The 12,651-nt window shown below is 38.1% G+C and overlaps 1 pseudogene; it reads right to left on the bottom strand.

Moving 5' to 3' along the window:
* Nucleotides 1-461: 461 nt before the first annotated feature.
* On the bottom strand, nucleotides 462-561 carry LOC125094446 (uncharacterized; annotated as a pseudogene).
* Between the last annotated feature and the right edge of the window lie 12,090 nt (nucleotides 562-12,651).

The raw sequence follows: 12,651 nt of genomic DNA, 5'->3' as shown, positions 1-12,651 counted from the left end.
ATCTTACATGTGGATGTCCAATTTTCCTAACACCAACACCAACTTACTGAAAGACTGTCTTTTCCCCAGTGTGTGTTCTTGGGAACTTTGTCATTGAGCACATACGCAGGCGTGTTATTTCTGAGCTCTCTATTCTGCCCCGTTATGTCAGTGACACAGTTTTAATTACTGCAGCTTCATAATACATCCTGGAATCAGCAGGTGAGATGCCTCCAGCATCACTTTTATTTCTCCAGATTGTTTTGCTTATTGGGTTTCCATATGAATCTTCTTTTTTTTTTCTTTCCTATCTCAGTAAGAAATGCTGTCAGGAATCTGATAGGGATTGCACTGAATCTGTTGATTACTTAGAGTATGGAGATCTTAATAATACTAAGCCTTTCAACCTGGCAACAAAAGGATAGCTGTTCATTTGTCTGTCTCTTTGATTCTTTTCATCTATGTCTTGTGGTTTTCAGTATACAAAACTTTCAGCTTCTTAGTTAAGTTTATGCCTAAGCATTTTATTCTTTTGGTGCTATTGTAACAAACTATAGAAATGATCCCTGAAAGTATAGTCTTTTTTTTTTTTTTTTGGTGCTATTGTAAATGGAGTGTTTTCCTTATTTTCTTTCCAGATATTCTGCTATTAGGACATAGAAAAGGAACTGATTTTTGCACATTGATTTTTTTTTAATACTATAATTTTGCTGAATTAGTTTATTAGTCCTATCAGTTTTTTGGTAGAGTCTTTGGGGTTTTCTATATATAAGGTCATATCATCTGCAAACATGACTTGTCCCTTTCTTATTTGAATGCTTTTTACTTCTCTTACTTCCCTAATTACTCTGGGTAGGACTTCCAGTACTATATTCAATAGAAAGAGTGAGAGTGGGCATCTTTGTCTTTTTCCTGATCTTAGTAGAAGGCTTTCAGTTTTTCATTGTAGAGTAGGATATTAGCTGGAAGTTTTCATGTAGGGCCTTTGTTATGTTGAGGTAATTACCTTCTATTCCTACTTTTTTTTGAGAGTTTTTATCATGAAAGTGTGTTGAATTTTATCAAATGCTTTTCTCCATCTATTCAGATGGTCCTATGGCTTTTATCTCCCATTCTGTTAATGTATCACATTAATTGATTTTCATTATATTGAAACATCCTTGCAACCCAGGGGTAAAATCCACTTGGTCATGGTGTATGATCTCTTTGATTGTGCTATTGAATTTGGATTGGTAATATTTTGTTGAGGACTTTTCTCACCTATGTTCATCAAGGATATTGGTCTATAGTTATCTTTTTTTGTAATGTCTTTGTCTGGCTTAGTTATCATGGTAATGCTGGCCTTATAAAATGAGTTTGGAGGTGTTCTTTCCTCTTCAATGTTTTTTGAATGATTGGAGAGGATTGACACTAATTCTTTTTTATATGTATGGTAGAATGTGTATATATATATATATATATATATATATATATAATACATATATATGTATTATAGACACACACAAATATACAATATATGTTTTTCTAATATTTGGGGAAATTTGGATATCCTACTTAAATTTACAAGAGTCCTTTATACATAATTTAGATGTAAGATCAAGATGTAAGATCAAGCTTCTGGTATCATCCAGACTTGGTTGTAAGCAAAGTATTAATAATTGAAGATGGAAATGTGTGGGATTAAAAGGAAACTTTCTGGAAACACACTATTTGAAAGGCATCTGCAATTATTTGCAAGTAGCCTACAGTCCTACAGTGAGTGCTGAGCTGTGCTGACTGTGAGCAGTAGGTCTGGAGCAGTAGTCAAGGCAGCATGAATAAGATATCAGCCCACTGCCTGCAGAATAGTCAGATCAAACAAAGTATGCTGTGTGGACCTACCAGAGGAAGCCACTCTGTGCTGGAAAATCCCAGGCTTCAGCCTGTGCTTCTCCTAGACTATGTGTCAAAGGAGTCTGTTAATCTCTAATACCAGCAAAGTCAGGATAAAAACGATATTGCCAGTCAGATGCTTGAATATGTGAATGCATTATTCCATAGCAGGTGTGTAAATAGAACCCAAAGGGAAATGGTGTATGGTCCCCAGAGAAATGACAGTAGGGAACAATGTAAGCAACAGCACATTCAATTAGACTTTGCTTTGAAGCTGAGAGTCAAAATAAATATGTATGATAGTCAAGCTCAGTACACTTCACATAGTTCCTTCAAAATTGCATGTGTATGCATACATAAAATCCATACATGGGTTTTATATTTTATATGAGGAGAATAATTCATGCAAGTTGATTAAACTTTTAAAGATTATAGGAGGTTTTGGGAAAATGCAAAATTTTTATATTTGGCAAGTTGTTCCCTGAATAACATTGAAATAGACGTAAATGGGGGAACAAGGTGGTGGGCATTGGGGAGGGCATAGATTGCATGGAGCACTGGGTGTGGTGCAAAAACAATGAATACTGTTACGCTGAAAAGAAAAAAAAAATTCTCCCAGAGCAAAGAAAACAAGCATAATTAGAAATTTGAATTTTAAATGTCAAAAAAAAAAGTCTTAATGGCCACTACAATAATGGTATACGCATGTATTAGCATCTTACCTGGCACTTAACTTCATTTTGAAATAGGGATTATAATAATTTTTCTCTTTCACAAGAAACTGTCAAGAGAAGCAAACATGATAGTATGTGTTTGAGTGCTTGGAAAACTTTGGTGCCATTATTGAGTGTCATTGAAATGACCTTATGTTAAGTTACAGTTTTGAAATTTGTCTTAATTTTTGCCACCACTGTTTTTTTTTTCTTTTAAGATTTTATTTATTTATTTTTTATTTTTTTATTTGAGAAAGAGAATGAGCAAGGGAGAGGGTCAAGAGAGAGGGAGAAGCAGATTCCCCACTGGGCAGGGAGCCCGATATGAGACTCAATCCCAGGACCCTGGGATCATGACCTGAGCTGAAGGCAGATGCTTAACTGACTGAGCCACCCAGGTACCCTATCCACCACCAGTTTTAACAGAAATGTCTGACCCTTTCCAGAATCGAAAACTTTGATGTCCACTCCTGTCTGAAGCTGCGGTGATGAATGCCGTGACCGAAGACCTCATTCAGCAATAGGTTTAGGATTCCTCGGTCCATGTAGTAATGACTTCTCCTGGATGCATTCCAGCAAGGCTGTCAGAGACAACGCTGTTTTTCTCTGGTTTTGCTCAGCTAGACAGCTGGGGTGAACGTTGCCATTGGCCTTTTCCCCATCTTGCGAATAGAACCTGGATTGATTTCAGCCTAGCAGACGCACACAAAGACAGTAGCTCTCTGCATCTGGTTGCTTCTGGAGCCGACATTGCTCCTGATCTCTTTGGTTAGCAGATCTGAGAATTCTGCCCTTCTGAATCTCGGCGTGTGCACTGGCTTCCCGGAGCTGCCATAATAAAGTGCACACACTGTGTGACTTGACGCACCAGAGATTTATCTCTCATGGTTCTGGAGGCTGTAAGTCCAAAATCGGATTGTTGGCAGAGCTGGTTCTTTTTGGAAGCTCTGTGGCAGAATCAGTTCCATGCCCCCCTCCTCAATTCCGGTCCTTGCTGACTTCCTTGGCCTTCCTTGGCTTGTAGATGCATCACTCCACTCTGTCTGTCTAGTACCATGACAGGGTATTTCCCTGTGCACCTTTGTGTCTTTTCTTGTCAGGACACCAGTGATTGGATTCAAGGTTCACTCTCCCCTGAATGACCTCATCTAAAAGTGATTCCATCTGCAAAGCCCCTATTTCCAAATACGGTCACACCCTCAGCTACCTGTCTTTTTAGGGGACAGAGATTAACCCACAGCACTGTGCCTGGATTCTGAGAACCTCCAGTTGTACTGTACTTGGTTATCTTCCTGTTTCTATAACAGAGATGTGGAAAGTGAGGGACATATGAAGCAGCGTTACCTTGGGATCATAATCAAATTCTACATCTCTGTCAATTAGTAATCAGAACAATTTATGTTAGGAAATAATTTGCATAGTTTTAGGAAGGAACAAATGACTTTTTTGTACATTATGTAGAAACTTTAATTTTTTGTATCAATAATAAAATCACAGATGATCCACTTATAAATTCAGTGGCTTACCAGTGTTAAATACACATGCACACACAAATACATAAGACAGAGGTGTATATATATATACACACATATGTATATACATATATATACACATACGTGTGTCTGTCCACATACATGTATATATAGAGACACACATACATATATACAGACACACATACACATTTTATGGTGTGTATGTATGTGTGTGTGTGTGTGTGTGTGTGTGTATGTATGCACACATAGATACACACATCTGGAACCTGGCCAAAATTACTGAAGTGTGCATTATTAAAAATATGTAGCAAACTGTATGTTGCTTTTATTAACACTGCGATATTTGTTCCATTTACAGCTCCGTGCATTCTCTCTCCAAAGAACTGTTCAGTGTAATGGTGCTACGATTCACTGTGCTGTGCAATGAGCAATGGCATAGAGAGTATTACATATTGCTTTTCACCAGTTTTCAGGAAACATATTCTCTTAAAAGAATGCTTCTAAGAATTCCAAGACAGAAAAACAAGGGAATGATAGTGGACAATAAATAATGACAGAATATTAAAGCTGTGATCCATAAAATACTTCAGAACGATTGAGCTATAACAGATGAAATAGCTTGCCTGAAGTAGAAAAAAAAAGGTATTACTTTTCATTTGGGCTTTGTCTAAAGTACTATTTTTCAGTCCAACTTCTTCTTTAAAGCTATATCCACTTTATTCTCTTACACAGAAAGTGTATGCTTTTGCTCAAATTCAAGCAATACGCCATCCCTTTGTGTTGTTACTTTGTTAATCAGAATTTTTAAAAAACTAATATTTTGGTTATTTTTTAAAACTGTGTTTTAAGATGTCTGATACATTTCTGCTATTACTTTTCTACCTAAAGGACCAAAAAAGTGTCCCTAGTCTTCCCTTACTCCTAAAAATGATGGCTCAGGTCATGATCCCAGGCTCCTGGGATTGAGCCTCACATCGGGCTCCCTGCTGAGTGGGAAGCCTGCTTCTTCCTCTCCCACTCCCCCTGCTTGTGTTCCCTCTCTTGCTGTATCTCTCTCTGTCAAATAAATAAATAAAATCTTTAAAAAAAAAAAGAATTTGTTTGAGGCTTTTTTTTCCCCCAGGATGGGGCTATTTGAGCTCTCATCTTAATCTAAGTTTGTGGTACTTAACCCTCAGATATGGTCTTTCTGGAATCTTGGCTGAAAGCCCATCCACCCACTAAATGTGTCCCTTCTGCCTGGGTCCAGTCTCCCAGAATTGTGTGTCCCGGAAAATATTTGTTCAGTTCTCCACCCTCCAGAGAGCTCGTTCCTTCTGGAAATCCTGGGTTTGTAGGATATGTAGAAGCAGGTGTCTGCTCTCCAGATTTAGGGCTCTGTGTGTGTGTGTGTGTGTGTTTTCACATCTTTTGGGTCTGTGTCTACCACCGGTCCAGAAGGTTTGGCAATCCCAGACCTCAGGATCTTGTTTCTTCTTCACTACAAAACATGCATATTCTGTTTGGGATCACTTTCCCTGTTTGGGATCACTTTCCCTGCACTAAAGTTCGAAGCATGTTCTCAGGAGAACAAGGCAGATGTAGAAGCTCCTTATCTGTGCTTCCCCTTCCTTAAGACTTTAACATTGTGCTGATCCCCCTGGAGCATCACCAGAGAGATCCTGTATATATCTAGGTACCTTTCTCTGGTTTGGGTGGGATATGGTGTATTATGAGTTACTCTGACATACGGCAGACTAGCTAATAACAGAAATAACAAGTGATACCTTTAAAACATAAAATACGTTATTTTTCCACTGAAACCTTCCAAATTGTCTCCTGTTGCATTTATTTTTTTAAGACTGTATTTATTTACCAGAGAGAGAGAGGGAGCAGAGCAAGAAAGAGAGAATGAACAGGGAGGAGGACAGAGGGAGAAGGAGAAGCAGACTCCCGGCTGAGCAGGGGAGCCAGAGGCAGGGCTCGATCCCATGACACTGGGATCTTGACCTGAGCCGAAGGCAGGTGCCTAACCCATTGAGGCACCCAGGCGTCCCTCCCATTGCAAATTTTCAAAAATGTTACCGATGACTTTTCCTTGCTTGTATGGCACAGCCTGACTTCTCCCTTCCCTAAAGCTTTACGTCTGCTCCTGCTACTCCTCCTCTTGCCATCACACACACACACACACACACACACACACACACACACACACACACACACGCACACGAGTATATCACCTCTACTTTCTCGAGGCCACGCCGCTTATTCCTACCTTGCAGTCTTGTTCTCTTCTCCCAAGCATTTCCTCGCCATATCTTAGATGCATTTTCACTTTTTTTGTGTGTCTGTCTCCTTTAAATGTAACAATCAAATAAAATAAATGCATTTTCTTTCTGAATGTTTACCCTAGAGTTGCAGAATTATCACACTTACTTCTCAATTTTGTGTTCCTGGATCATTTCAGATTTTCTATGCATACAATCATGCCTTCTGCAAATGAAGAGATTTTCCTTCTTCTTTCCAAAGTCTTTTATTTATTTTTATTCCTTTATTACAGTGATTAGGGCATAAAATGCAATTGAAGTTATGTTGCTAATCTATCCTTGCCTCATTCTTGATGTAAGTGGAGAAATTCTGTCTTTGTTATCAAACTTCACTCTACCTAGGCAGAATTGATGTCCTTCTTTAGGATAACATGGCACGTGTCCATTCTAGCTTTCTGGAATTTTTAAATAATTAATAGACATTTTCAGTATTTTGGCTTTACAGAAAGACTGGGCAGAAAGTACAGAGTTCCTGTGTGCCTTTTGAGCACTCTGCCCCCATTGGCACCTACTATTAGCATCCTGACTTCTGTGGTACATTTGTCAAAATCAATGAGGCAATACTGATACATTACTATTTTTTAAGATTTTATTTATTTATTAGTCAGAGAGAGAGAGAAAGAGAGCACAAGCAGGGGGAGCAGGCAGAGGGAGAATCAGGCTTCCTTCTGATTAAGGGGCCCCATGTGGGATTCGATTCCAGGACAGTGGGATCATGACCTGAGCCAAAGGCAGGTACTTAACCAACTGAGCCACCCAGACACCCCTTGAAACATTATGATTAACTCAAGACAAGCGTGCATTCTATAGGTTTTGACAACTTTAGAAATTCATGTATCCATCATTATAGTATGTATATATATAGATACTGTGTATTTATATAGCTACTGTGTATATTATATGTGTGTGTGTGTATATATATATATATATATATATATATATATATGTATATATATATGATATACATATACAGAAACAGACGGTATAGTTTTATCCTAAAAATTCTATCTCCTCTGTCTATCCATCACTCCCTTCCCACCAAACCCTGGCAACCATGGATCTTTATAATTTCTCCATAGTTTTACCTTTCCCAGAATGTCAAAGAACCAGAATAAAGCAGAATACAGCCATTTCAGATTGGTTTCTTTCACTTACTAATATGCATTTAAGTTTCTTCTGTGTCTTTTTGTGACTGGATGGCTCATTTCTTTTTATTATGGAACAATGTTCTATTGTCTGGATGGACCCCAGTTTGCATATCCATTCATCAATTGAGAAACATCCTCTCACTTTCAAGTTTTGGTAATCATGAAAAAGCTGTTATAAATATTTATGTGCAGGATTTTCTGTGAACATAAGTTTTCTTCTCATTTGGGTAACACCAAGGAGTGTGATTGCTAGATAATATATTAAGAGTATGTTTCATTTTGTAAGAGACTGTCATTCTTTCAAAGTAACTGAACCATTTTGTCTTCCCATCAGGAACAAATAAAACTTTTTACTACTTGACAGTCTCACCAACACTTGGTGCTATGAATGTCTTGGATTCTAACCATTTTAATAGGTACAGAATGGTGTCTCTTTTTTGTTTTCATTTGTGATTCCCTAAAGACATATGATGTTGAATATCTTTTTTATAGGTTTATTTGCCATCTGCATGTCTTCTTTGGTGAGGGACGTGTTCAGATATCTTACCCACTTATAGTTAGGTATTTGTTTTCTTTTAGGTGAATTTTATATTTTGAATATTACTCCTTTATCAAACATGCATTTTGAAAATATTTTCTTCCAATCTGTTGCCTGTATTTTTTTTTTCTTAACAAGGTCATCCACAGAAAAGAAAATTTTACTTTTATTGAAGTCCAGCTCATCAATTTTTATTCAAGGACCATGCCATTGATGTTCTATTAAAAAGTCATCACCAAACCCAGCATCGCCTAGATTTTTTTGTTGTTGTTCTTTTCTGGGATTCTTATAGTTTTGTGTATTACATATAGGACTATGATTCATCCTGTATTAATTTTTTGAAAGTTAGAAGGCCAATGACTAGATTCAGTATTTTTGCCTGGGAATGCCCAGTTTTTCAGCACCATTCCTTGAAAAGACTGTTTTTCATTGAATTGCCTTTGCCCTTTGCCCAAGATCAATTAACTCTATCTTGTGGGTCTCTTTCTGGGCTCTTGAGTCCATTCCACTGACCCATTTGTCCACTCTTCTCCAATACCACAGTCCCTTGATATTGAAGCTTTATAGAAGTTCTTGAAGTTCTTGAAGTTGGGTGGTGTCATCGTCTAACTTTATTCTTCTGCAATTCAATATTGTATTGGATATGCTTTGTCTTTTGTTCTCCCTATAAATTTTAGCATTAGTTTGTCAATATTCACAAAATATCTTGCTCAGATTTTCACTGGGATTGTGCCAAATTTGTAGATGAAGTTAGGAATAGTTGACATCTTCATCACAGTTAGTTTTCCCATGCACATGCACAGAATGTCTTCATTTAGTTAGATCATCTTTGATTCCTTCTTACCAGAATTTTGTAGAGTTTCTCAGACAGATCTTACATATCTTTATTAGATTTATACTTAAGTATTTCAGTTTTGGGTTCTAATGTAGACCATGTTATATATTTTTATTTCATATTCCAATTTTCCATCGCTCTTATATAAGAAATCAAATGACTTATGCATTAATGTCATATCTTTCAATCTTGATAACACTGCTTATCAATTGGGGTGTTTTTGTTGTTGATTCTCTGGAAATTTCTACATAAACAATCTTATACATGAACAAAGGCACTTTTTATTTCTTCCTATGTGTGTATATTTATGTGTTTCTTTGTTTGTTTGGTTTGGTTTGGTTTGGTCTTATTGCACTAGCTAGTTAGCTAGGCTTTCTAGTAAAATGTGGAGTAGGAATTGTAGAAGCAGGTGTTCTGCCTTGTTCCTGGTCTTAGCATGAAAGCATCTAAATTCTCATCATCAAGAGTGAAGTTAGTTACAGGTTTTACGTTCTTTATCGGATAAGGAAATCTCTCTATTTTTAGCTACCGAGAGGTTTTGGTTATCCTGGATGGGGGCTGGATTTTTTCAAAAGCTTTTTCTGCATTGATTGATGAATGTAGTCATTTTTTTTTTCTTTAGCCTGTGATAGATTGTGTAAACTGACTTTCACATGCTGCACGGGCCTTACATATTCAGATAAATCCCACTTGCTTTGGGTGTACAATTATTTTTATACTTCATTTAGCTCAATTTGTTAACATTTTGTTGAGTTTTTGTATCTACGTTCATGTGAGAGTGTTTGTCGTTTCCTTTCTTGTGACGTCTTTGTGTGGTTTCTGTATTAGAGTAATTTTGGCCTCATAGAATGAATTTGGAAGTATTCCTCGTGTTTCTTTATTTTGGAAGAGTATGCAGAGAATGAGAATAGTATTTTCCTTACATAAGTTGATAGACTCAACCAACGAATCTTCTTAGCTGCTGAGAAGTTTGTAGTTTTTTGTTTTGTTTTGTTTTCCTTGACTTTTTAAAATTATTTTTATTCATCTGTTGAGATCATCAGGTACTTTAGCGCTTAGTCTGTTGAGTGGTAAATGCTATTGCTTGCACGTCAAAGCTTATGTTGGTGGGATAAACATGATGCATTATCATTTTCCTCTTTCGAAGGATCCAGCTTGCTTGTATTTTGTTAATGATGGGTAAATTCGCTTTCATGAGGATATTTGTCTATTGAGTGTTTTCATCTAATATCTTTATCTGTATTTTTTGCAGTGAAATTCTAGTTTTATAAAGAGTTTCTAATTGTTTTCCTTTCTCGATTTTTTATTGGCATTACTTCTTAATTGATTAGGAATTAACTAATAAAATCATATTACTTCAGGGTTTTTAAAAATTTTTTGATGAGAGTGTTTTTAACTATAAATTGTATTATCAAAAATAAAAGTTGCTGGGAAGCTTTCCATCTCTTGAAATCCATCCATGCTCCAGGATAGTGACCACCGCCTTCACCTTGGGTGTCACTGGTGGCTGAGGGGAGACCAGAAATCAACGCCCATCTCAAGGTCACAAGGCAGTCAGGGTAGACCAGCTAAAACAGAATGTATGGACGAGATTCAAAGTCACATCACGTAGTGATGTCCATCATGTCCCAGTACCCAACACGAGTCACAGAATCTAAAGCCACACAACAGATGCTGACACTGGAAAGACATGTGTTAGGATTGCTGGACAAGGATTCAAAGTCTGCCACCTTAAAATGTCCTCACTGAACAATCACAAGCACATGGGAACAAGACTTCAGAAAGTCTCCATGAAGAAACAGAAAGCCTCCACCAAGAACAAGAGGATACAAAAGACACACAAACGAACCTCTTAAAAGGCAAATTTATAATAAACCCCCCAGAATAGAAGCAACAGCCAACTTGAGAGGTACATACCGAGAAGACTGAGATAGAACAAGAGAAACTATCCGTTGTGAAGAACAGAGAGAAGAGAGAATGAAAAAAATGAAGAAACAGGGCCTCGGGTGTCTGTGGGATTTAACAAAATCTCTCTCACGGGAGTATCAAGAGAGGAGAGGGTGGGGTGAAGAGTGTTCTGAGAAATGATGTCTTGCTATGTCTTCTTGGTTCATTAAGCTCCTTACTATGTGCTGTTTTCCTCCTCCTCCTCCCTGTTACCAGGCCCTACTCCGCAGCTGTGTTGTGTGATGTTGATATATCCGCGTCTAACCAGGTCTCATACACGCATGGACACTCAGGGCAATAACGCTGCATTGTGGACCTGACACCTGTTAGGAGAGCCGGTTGTGAGTGTTCTCATCACACTTCAGAAACATCATAAGGATGGGGGTGGGTGGGCAGGTGAATTAGCGGCATTGTGGTGATCATGGCCCAATGTGTGTCCACACCAAACTGTCATGTGTTACCCTGTCACTGTGCAGAGCTTTCATTTGCCTCCACTACTTTAGTTACATGATCAACACCAAAGATGCAAGTTTCAAAAATCCACCCCTAGAGTACTGAAGAAGTGAAAGGAAAGGCCGGGAGACGCACATGCACACAGCAGAAACAGCCTCCACCCGCACTCCGGTGCTTGGACAAGATTTAGGAGAAGGCTATCGTCCACATCTGTGTGCAGTGTTTCCAACGTTCTAACCAACAGCTCAAAAAACAGAACAAACAAACAAAAACCAGAAAACCCTGGTACAAAGGAAGAAATCAACTCTCCTTGGGTTCACTAATTGAAATATCTGTTAACCATGAAAAGAATATTGAGTTTCTGTTTTAATTTAATTTTGGTTTGATGAGACCCACAGGCCGAGATCCTTATAACTACATTTAATATTTTAAAGATATTAAAAAAAAACTTACAGCAGCACTTTACATACTTCCCAAGTAGCAAAAAAGGAAAACATCAAAGACCAAAATATTGTCATATTTGAACAACAGAATGATAAGGTCAAGAAAAATGCATCTAAATTTTAAAGTCATCAGCAGTGAAATTTAGGGAGATTTGTTGTTTATTATTCTCTGCTATGCAAAATGTATTTTTAACCCTGAGAAGCATCTTATTTTGAAATCGGTTCCTTCGAAATACATCCACTCAACACACTTTTGTGAACCCAAAAAATCAGTCTTTACTCTTGCTGCATGTAACTGACAGTGTGTGTGAAGCATCATTCCCCCCTACCCTCCACTCAGGGCTCCCTGGAGACTAGACTGATGGGGAAGTTTGGGAAACTCACTTGCACAACCAAAGACTTGGAGGTAGGACCTGTAGTGAGCCCAGATGGTTGGAGAAATAACCCCACGTTTAAATTCTAACTTGAAATGTTCCCCAGACAAGCCTCCATCCCTTCACTAGGATAGAAGGACCTGAAACCTAGGAAAAGCCACCTAAAATACAACACCAGAAGCAAAAAAACCACAGGAGAATTCCTGGCTAAATTAGTTCCCTGACAGGCTTTACGAAGTCTGATGGCAGCACTCTCCCCTACAAAATCCTCCTTTCCAGGGAGATCTGCTTGCAAGACATAGCAGGTCCTTACTTCTCAGAGCAAAGAACCCTGCTGTCTAAGCTCTCCACTCTGGTAGCTATTTCTCTGGTCTTCAGGTGTCCCTTCTCTAGTGATTCCCTCCTCTGTTTTCCCACTGCTTCAGACCACTAGTGGATGTTGCTTCCTGAAGCATGCATACATACCTACTGGTCATAGATCAATTTACTGCAAAGATCTTGAACCCAGTAGCCAAGGCAAAGAGCCCAGGTGCAAGCATTCTCCCATCGT

Source organism: Lutra lutra, chromosome 2 (assembly GCF_902655055.1).
Source record: "Lutra lutra chromosome 2, mLutLut1.2, whole genome shotgun sequence".
Taxonomy (NCBI): Eukaryota; Metazoa; Chordata; class Mammalia; order Carnivora; family Mustelidae; genus Lutra; species Lutra lutra.
The sequence above is the reverse complement of the archived record's forward strand: the minus strand, read 5'-3'. Positions and strand labels throughout refer to the sequence as shown.